This window comes from Uranotaenia lowii, chromosome 3 (genome assembly GCF_029784155.1).
Source record: "Uranotaenia lowii strain MFRU-FL chromosome 3, ASM2978415v1, whole genome shotgun sequence".
NCBI lineage: Eukaryota > Metazoa > Arthropoda > Insecta > Diptera > Culicidae > Uranotaenia > Uranotaenia lowii.
In genome coordinates this window covers 293419675-293429558 of record NC_073693.1, presented here as the reverse complement: position 1 = coordinate 293429558, position 9884 = coordinate 293419675, and the positions used below count along the sequence as shown (strand labels likewise).

General features: G+C 35.1%; 1 protein-coding gene across 3 annotated transcripts in view; it reads left to right on the top strand.

Annotated features, from left to right (window-relative positions):
- Positions 1-2383: 2383 nt before the first annotated feature.
- The window catches only part of LOC129758533 (small G protein signaling modulator 2-like), a 72506-nt gene continuing 65005 nt past the window's right edge, over positions 2384-9884 (top strand). For 2 of the 3 annotated variants that reach the window (XM_055756054.1, XM_055756053.1), the window contains exon 1: positions 2384-2926. The gene's annotated coding sequence lies outside the window, so the exon portion shown is untranslated. The remainder of the gene's footprint in view (positions 2927-9884) is intronic. The other variant, XM_055756052.1, reaches the window with a different exon arrangement.

Here is a 9884-nt window from a genome sequence, read left to right as displayed (position 1 = left end):
TTCATCCAGTGAACTAGGATCTGGTTAATCATTCGGAGCCCAATGTTACCTATTTCGATTCGTAAGACCCACTGGGGAAAAAAAAACATCTGGCAACCCTGGCTCTTGTTTTTCGTGATGACGGATTTACGCATTGGTATGTGTGAGATTTCTTCCGCATGAAAATGGGAGAGCGGGTGAGGCGAAGGCTTTCGTTGGTTAAGAAGACCATGGTTGCCAAGAATAGATTTAACTTGAAAGGTATACATCCAAAATTGAAAGTTTCATCCCGAAAAAAATGAAATTAATATAAGGGCCGTAATGCAAAGCACGAAAAAGTTTAAGCAAGATTGGAGCCTGACGTAAATCGAAAACATTTCTGAATTGAAAAAGTTTTCAAGAAAAAGGCCGTATAACGAGGTATGGGTTTATTGAAATGTGTTTGAAACCTAACTTTTAAATTCACAAAACAAATTGAACGACAACCTCGAAAGAATGTTTATACTAAATTCAGAATCGGGTTGGTTCACAATTTGGTGAAATATTAATGAAGTATGAAAAGCTTAAGGCTTCTGATATGCTTTGTAAATATGTTTTGAAAAAAAATGTGATTTAATATTTTAGAAATTGTAGGTAAGAATTTCAAATTTACAGGTATTCAAAAGAAGAGTTCTCGATTCAAACTTTTGATCGACGATGCATTAAAGCGTATTGTTTAAGTTTGGCAACGCTGAAGAAGGTTCGTTTGACTTCAAATAGATTTTCCGGAGAGGGAGAGAGAGCCATCGTGGTGTTTTGGAAGCAACCGAAAACGAGGAAGAGCGTGATTGCAGATTATGTGCGCTCAAACTCTCTTGCCAATTTATATGACTACGAAAATGTCCACTTGTTCAAATGGTTTACGCACATCTAAAACTCCATTGTGTGCGAGTATTGGTGGAACACGTGGTGGAGAACTGCTTGTTTTCTCTCTGTGTGAGCTCATGTTTGAATGGACTGGAGCATGTGTTGGTTCACTATATCAGCTGACTAGGTAGCAAAGGAGAGAGTATAAAGAGAGAGATATTTTGATTTGCAGCGCCAGCTGATTTCGACTAGCAGAATTGCGAATCTTTTCGATCGTTGTGCCCTCTCCATTTGGTTGGGGATGCGAATGGTCAGTAGCAGCACAAGTGCACAAGCTTAATAGCCTGTTTGTAAATTGTATGCTATGAAGTTTAAAAAAAAAAATATTTTTGAAAATTTTTGTTTCTTCGGAGAGAAAGGAAGATGTGTGGGACACTGTCGGATGTATGGGTAAACGGCACATTCTCGCAGAGCATTCGTAGCATCTACCTCAGTCACGACGCAACAGTCTGCCAGGTTAGTCGTAGTGTACCTTCAGTGCACGAGTCCACCGCTGTGGGTGATCTCTGTGAGAAGCCCAGTTGCACACTCTTCTTGTACTAAATAATCAAGCTCTATCGGAAAATACAACTTTATTCTGATTATCGGTTTCAAGAAATTCACTTATAGTGACCTTGATGCAATTCTTATTTTTTTTAAATTTAGTGATCTTAGAATTTACAAGGCGTTCGCGTTAATGAAGAAATTAAGCAGTTTGAATTTGATATTATAGCTCAAATATCAAATTCTTTAGCGCTATAGGATTTTTTTTTTAATTTAGTGATCTTAGAATTTCCAAGGCGTTCGCGTTAATGAAGAAATTAAGCAGTTTGAATTTGATATTATAGCTCAAATATCAAATTCCTTAGCGCTATAGGAGCATCTCTTAAATTAAACACACTTTAAAACCTTTGGAATGCTAGAAAACGCCTAAAAATGCAGTTATCTATTCAAATAGTTCGCAGGAGCATTACTATTCACTTTTACATAGTAAATTTTTAGAAATAATCTTGTTTTTGTTGAAAAACACAAGTGGTACTATTCTTATTTCGCACTTCTTTATTCATATCTTTGGTCCTCAACGCCAATTGCTTCGTCCAAAAAAGTAAACTTATGCTTGATTAATTCGTGAAATAATTTAAAACAAATTATAGAAAAAATTTTTGGTGATTTTCAATCATTCATATTTTAACATGCAAAACACATAGTGGTACTAGTCTTGTTTCGGTCACTGTAGTTAAGTAACTACGTAATGAAAATGCATCCGATAATAATCAATTCTGTAATTTCTGTTTTGTTTCCATATTTACTTTCAAAACGTAGCAAATCCTCAGACTTTCCCAACCAAGTGAACCCACCCTGCTCCAATGAGCTCCCGAATGATTGCCGACGTCACCGGCGCGTGGCTCCAGCCAGAGCATAGGATCCAAAAGCTCCCTCCCGATTTGGTTGGGTTGTGGTGCTGCCAATACTAAAAATGAGCGACCGCGGGGGCTCAAAAAGTCCGCTCCAACGGGCAAAGTTTTCATACCAAGTTTTTCCTCGGCCGAGAGTGGTTGTAACCGTGCAAGTGTCCCTGCGTCCATTTCGCTGCTGGTGCTTTTCTCTGTGTAATTGTTGTAGCCAGCCCTAAGAGAGGGTGGGTGAAAAAGACCATTTTTCCTGCTGCTGCTGTACAGAAATCTGGTGGCGTCGTGGTGAAAAATTGGAATTTCGGACAGGATTTGGTCCTTCCAAGACGTGTGATGTAACTTTTCAAGGACAAATTGTGCGGGATTCGGTTCCTGTTTGGCCAATTTTCGGTGTGTCCAATTGCGTAGCTCGGGCGTTCCGGAGACCATTTTCGTTTGGAAGAAAAGTTTGCACCCTATGGCCGTACAGTTAGTTGGATTATTGAAAAGTGTTTTTTCCTCCTGATCTGCTGCTGCTGCTGCTAGTTGGACTACCCTGGCTCGTGAGAAGAAAACGGAGGGAAAACAAGGAATAAGATTTTTCGGGACTGTGCTGCGTGATAGTTGCAGCAGGTGTTGGGGGAAAAACTGGTGGGGGAAACCCCAGTGAGGTGTGTATTCCTTAATATTGCGCTTTCCCTATTGGCAATCAGTCTTCGTCCTCGTCATCCTCGCCGTTGTCGTTGAAGGTGAAGTTCAACTCCGCTGAACCGAAAACGTCAATCGAAAAGTGCAAGCGTGAGAAAAAGAGAAATTTGTGTCCTTTTCCCTCCCTCCCTGTAGCGTGTTATCAGCATTGCAGGCAGTTTTTTTTCTCTGCTCATAAATCATTACAAATTCAGCACAATTGAATATGATACCAACATTAGTAAGATCTATCAGTAATTTTATGCATCGAGTATCGTTTTTTTCGAATGATAAATCTTGTTATGCAACGCGAAATCGAAGATAATTTTTTCATTTATAAAAAGTGTCGAACATCAACCAAACAGCTTTTGCAACTGTTTTGTTGCCCATATGGATAACTTTTTTGTGATAAGTAGTGTCGACCATAATCGTTAAGCCCCCCCTCTATGAGGATCCAAAAAAGCAAACGAGGTATTCTACTCTACATTCAAAATTGGAATTCAGAACCAAATTATGATAATAGAGTAGGGTCAATCAAGAGTAACAATCTTGACTAAAAACTAATGCAAAAACCTCAAAAACGCATACCAAGTCCAAAATTCTGCTACACTTTTACAAAAAATTTTCATTTGTTCATAGAAATTGAAGTCTGAATATTAAATTATAAATTAAATAAAACTTATTCCGAAGGTTCGCATTCCATAATTCCCATAACCAAAATTGTATTCCTTTTTTTCTTATTCCGGATTCTGTATCCAGTTTAGGGTACTGGATTTTCAGTTCGAATAACCATAATAAATTAGAAATAAAAGCTGCTTCGAAATCCTGGTTCAGATTTGGTTTTGCATTTCACATCAAATTTGATTAATATTTTTCGAGATCATATGCATTTTCAATATTTTGATTATAATTTTTCAGAACACGAAAAAAGAGAAATTTTGTTTTATATTCATATTCGAAGTAGGTAGAATTTAAGTTTTTTTTGTTTCATCCGATAAACCCAAATTTTTATATAAAACCACAAATTTTAATATAAAACCACAGGATTTTCATTATGGAATTGATTCTTTATGAAAAATATTTTTAAGGTTTTATAATTAGATTCATAACATTTGAATTATGCTTTTTAATGGAACGTACTAGCTTCAAGCAAAAAACGAGAAATCTCGTATTTCGTTAAAAAACGAGATATCTCGTATTTGGTCCGCAATGTGTTTTAATATTGCAGTGTTTTTAAAGCCAAATTTCATATTAAAATCATTTGTTTGGTTCAAGTTTGTATCAAGCAAATTTGATCCGAAAATCTGATGATTTTTATCTCCTACTATTTTTTGAAATTTTGATTTATTTTCATCAAAGCTTAGAATCTTTGAATTTGCAAAATAGTTTGAAAGATTGGGCTTGTTTAATTTGAGAAAACAATATCTTTTTTTTTATGAAATGAAAGGCTTTCCTCAAAAAGCTTATTTTATGTTCAAATCAACTGAGTTTAATCTATCAGACTCCTAGGAAATAAATTAAAAGATTATAATCATCGATGAAAGCGAATTTCGCTCATCTTTTAGGTTTATGACCGACCTTTTTAAAGTTACGATTTAATACGAAAACTTTTAATGTAAACGTACTTAAAAATCAATAATCAAATAGTTTCAAACATAATTTGTTTTATTTTTTTTTGTGTTCGTGCATTGTTAGGAAAAAAATTAGAGGTAAAAATCAGTCATCAAACCCCCCCCCCCCACCATTGAGACGGTTCTTCCTACGGCCCTGATATAGGTTATCTTTTTAGACGCATGACTTTCCGGGTCCAAAGTTTTGTTCACCGGACCCGGTTTCCGCACGGATTTTATCTGTCCACGAAGCTGTTTTCCTCTTTTTACTTCCGAATAGAATCTCAGACCGCTCCAATGCATACTTCTTCCATTTTCGACAACTAATATTGCGCTTTTCCGGGGAAATGCTTCTCATTTTCCCCAAAATTATGAAAAGTGGAGCTCACGATGCACAGATTTTTAAATTCAACTGTGAACAAAAACACCCAGAAGAAATCTACTGTTAAAACGTCATACGGAATGAGCAGGGTTGCATCAAAATCGTGCTTAGACATAATGGGACACCCTATAAATTCACATAAGTACTTAGCTCTAGAATCGACACTGAACAATATTGACATGTTTTTCATAAACAGTTGAACCTGTATAAGCAAAAACTGAATTTTTATGGCACTGAACCTCTATAAGCGAGAGTCAAGAACCTCCATAAGCTAGAGATGTTTTTTCAGCTATATGTACAAGGGAAAATAAAAAGATGAACAATTACATTTTTGTAGGTGATGGAAAAAATTAGAGAAACATGAGCTATCAAAAAACGAAAGAACATATTTAGTTGGGAACGAAAAATTGACCATATTCCTATTCAGCTCGCAAAGAATTGATGCCGAATAGTTTCATATAGGAGTACTTTAAGCATAGATGAACAGATGTACAAACTCGAACAAAAAGTCCTTAGAGCAAGTTCACTGGTGTTGGGAAAAAGTGGTAGAAATTTTGTCATTTTTTGCACATTTTGAAAATTTTGCCATGCAAAAACATTTTCAAGATCTGTGGCCTTCAAGTTTTTTTATCAACACGTGTAGTAGTTTCGCATGCTGTGATGCAAAAATAGCAATATTTCTATCACATACGGCTGAAATAGAAACAGTGCTGTAAAAAAATACCACGCGAAAAAATCTAAAAAAAAATTTTGCATGGTAAAATTTTCAAAATGTCAAAAGTTCTATCAATTTTTCCCAACACCAGCCAACAGCCCCACGTAGAAGTGCCAAATCCATGCATCGTACATTTTCACGTGTGACTTCTATATTTCTTACTGTACAGCATAAGTACTTGCAAGTTCGAAAGAAATAGAGGTGCTGCTAGAGGTAAAATATAATGGGATGTGGTTGAGAAAATGAGTATAGTTGAATATTTTTTAAACATCAATTTTGTAAGGTTTGAATTTTTTGGAGATTTGAGGATGCGCGTTCCTAAACTATTATAAGATAAAAAGTAAAAATTTAAAGCATAGTGAAATTTCAGCAGAACATGTTGAGGTAAAAAGTTTCTTAATCTCCAAGTACACCACTAAGAGCGAAACATTTTTTCTCTAAATTTTGTATGTGGCAATTTCAAGAAAGAGTTTCATCTAAATGTAACCCCAGATATTTGAAATTTTTATCCTTGAGTGTCACAAACTCGTTCAGGTGTGGGTCCCAGTGAAGAAAACAAGAGGTAAATTTTTCTGATGGATTGTTATTACATTTACCTACCTAGTTTTTTTTTGTAGTTCAATGGAAGAAGATTACTGTTAAAATATGTGGAAAATTATTCAAGGTCATGTTCTAGATTATCGACAATTGTGATTGGGGATTTCGCTGCTAGGAAAGAGCTGTGTCATCATCGGATAATCTTCCTGTTTTGATAATCGAGTCCTTTGCCGCAGCCTATGGCGTGGAGGATAGCGTTCAAGTCTTCTAAGCCAACGGTCGTGAGATCGAATCCCGGTCACGGCATACATAGTACACGTTCTGTGGGTTGGTGGTTTTAGCATTTGTAAGATGCTAGCCATCATATTTTAAGGCACTTCAGAAAGCTGCATGTTTCAATGATTAAATGGAAAAAAAATGTTAAAATATGAGAAAATGGAACGTTATTCTTTTTTAACACACTCGTATGGAAACAATTTGGTTCACAGCTTATATTTTTTTCAAGAGACAGTATGATAAGACTAACTTAATTTTCATTGGTTGGTTGGGTCAAGGAACAAAAAATTTCGCACCCAGAATTCAAAAGACATCCAAGGACAGTAACAGTTTTTGATTTTTTTTTTAAATTTAGATACTATTTTTGTGCACTGTTTAAACATACAATAGTATGTTGCAGTAAACTCTTGTATGTTACTGTTCATATTTCCACCAGGCACTCATGTTCAGAGATAATTTATGAACAAATTGTTTAGTTTTACGTGATCTGTGATATAGGGAGTCCCATTATGTCTAAGCACGATTTAAAATGAGCAGTATAATCACAATTTAGGAGCAAATTTAATTATTTTTTCTTTTTTATGGTCTTTATGATTTTCAGTAAATCGAAGCCCAAGTAACACAGATAGAGCCAACAAGCATATAGAAGTTTTATTATGGTTTTATTATGGCAGTTTTTAGTGCAGCTTGTTTTATGACGGTTTCATTGTAGTCATGAAAAATATTATTCTTGTTTCGACCATTTGTTTTCAGTTAGCTTTGAAAACGCTAATAAAGCTTCTACTAAACATACGGTTTCATTTGTTTTGAAAGAGTTATGAGTGCTCTGTAAGAAATACAATAAAACACAATCTTAGAAGTTTGCTCCAAGCTTTCTTTTGCATGTTTCATAACACCACTCAGTTTTGATTGTTAAATCGTCATAAAACTTAGTGACAGTTCTCGATCGAGATGTCAAAACAGGACTCGCTCAGGTTTGATTGAACATATTAGAATTGGAATTCCCATTTTTATAAATTTTTGACAAGTTATGTGTGTTGGTTTTGAGTTAAAATTTAAAAAAATCTCAAATATGGGTATAAGGTGAAAGGGCTAAACGAGTAGAAGCCATATTTCGCTATCCGACGTCGTCTTGAATTCCAACATGGCGGCTACCACTATACTTGAAAATACTGTGAATGACTGAAAATCGTTAAAAACCCTTTCAATATAGGTATTCGATAAAAAAGATCAACGAGTAGAATTGCGCTATCTGACGCCATTTAGAAATAGAAGATGGCAGCTTCCGCTGAACTTGATAATGCTGTAAATGTGTGAAAATCGCATGAAACCCCTCAAAATATGGGTATTGGGTGAAAGGCTAAACGAGCAGAAGTCGAATTTCTCTATCAGACGCCATGGAGTTCAAGATGGTGTCAGAATGGAATGATTCGACTTTTTCTAGTTGAGCCCTTTCACCCAATACCCATATAGTAGCGGTTTAATGCAAATTTTTTATCCTTTTCAGCATATAAAGTTCTGCGGAAGCCGCCATCTCGGATTTCAAGATGACGTCAGACAAGGAAATTCGACGTCAACTCATGGTGTATTCCACGGGTCATTCACAACCAACCCCTTTTCATTTAAAAAGTCTGTTCTCATTTACTGTAGGGGGAAATAATCCTAAATGCGCATATTGGGTAAAATGCGCATACAGCCAATTGACGATATGGCTGGAGATTCAACATATCTAATCAGTGTAGTTTGAGGGTAATACGCTTTTGACACATGGCATGAAAAATTTCATTGTTATATAAAGTAAAAAATAATAAAAAATTGAACAAGATTTTTATCAGTTTTGTTAAAATATATTGAATTTTAATTATATCGTGCGTATAGAATCTGTGAACAAAAATGTATATGAATATTTTTCTTATTCATCTGAAAATCGGAAATACATCAAATTGAAGCTTTTGGCAAAGTTGTTAATGATCAGATATTGGAATAAGAGACAGGTTTTAAATGCCCATATCAGGCAGGTTAAATGCCTATATCAAGAAAAAATAGATTAGTCTTGTATTTTTTTTTTAACTTTTTATCATTGAAACATTAAATCTACGCTCAAGTCACAATCTTATAGTGAAAAAAGAAGAGCTTAATACTGATCCGATGAAAATACGATATGAACATAATATTACCATGAAATATGGCCATATGGCATCCCTAACTATGTTTCATGGAAAAGAACTAGTGATTTCTAAAATTTCACCCAAATTTCAGCCTTGACGTATGCTTAACATTCGTTTCTACCATTTACAGTTAAATAATATGAAAATATTGCAAGTGTAAATGAAATATGGCGAAAAAACATAAATATGCGCATTTTGCCCGCCGGTTTCGAAAATCGGCTATTTTGACTACTTTTATTATAAACTTATTTTCACAAAATCCTGAACGATTTTAACAGAAAAATGACTCTAACGTATATAAAACAGTTGTCCGCTCATATGCATATAGTTTTCCGACTCCTATCTATTGGAATATGGGAGAAAATGAGTACTTTCCTTAATATGGGCATTTGGCCCGCCTCTCCCTACTAATGATTAACAAATCCGAAATAAGGAACTCATCCTTAGCGTGTATTTGGTTGGCTTGCGAGAGAAACGTCATATTTTAGCTATTTATATGGCATAAAACCATTATAAAACCAATTCGTTATTTATTTGACCATATTAAAGCTATTAAGCATCGAATTAACTAACGCCATGTTGGTTGTAAAATCCAAGGGCACAAAATGATGCCATGGAGTATCCTTGAATATTTTTCAGGCCTATTTTCCATCAATTGCATCATAACTGACCATCAGATTTGACGAGGCGCATTCATTTTAAAAACTATTTCATGCACATGTTACCTAAAATATTTACCGGCACTAGAAAAGATGCTCATAATATGGTTAAAACATGCTATTAATTTTACCAGATCATATTTCAATAATGCAATCATCATTCATCAACCTTCATGGTTGCTGGAAAAATAAAAAAAAGCTCGGAGAAATCACAGAATCGAAAAAAACAATAGTTGCTAACATATTAAAACCTTTTAGACCAACATTTTGAAGCATAATGATTTTATCGAGGTTTAAAAAATTGGTCATGATGATGTTTCTAGGCTAGATTTAGCTTTATTAGAGTTCTGGTGATGTAAAGTATGCGCATTAGCTTTTTATGAAGACTAATGCTATAGTTCTAACGAAGATTTGCTGGCCATAATAAAGCTAAAATTGTTACTTGGGAGGGCGGTGATCGAATTTTTGATCGAAGGCTGCTCATTATCTTCATTACAGACCGATTTGCGATGATTTTGGCAACTTTTTTCCAGCCTTTTGCGAAGCTTTCGATACAATCTGTAGGTTTCACATGATTGCTCGCATGCTTGGCATC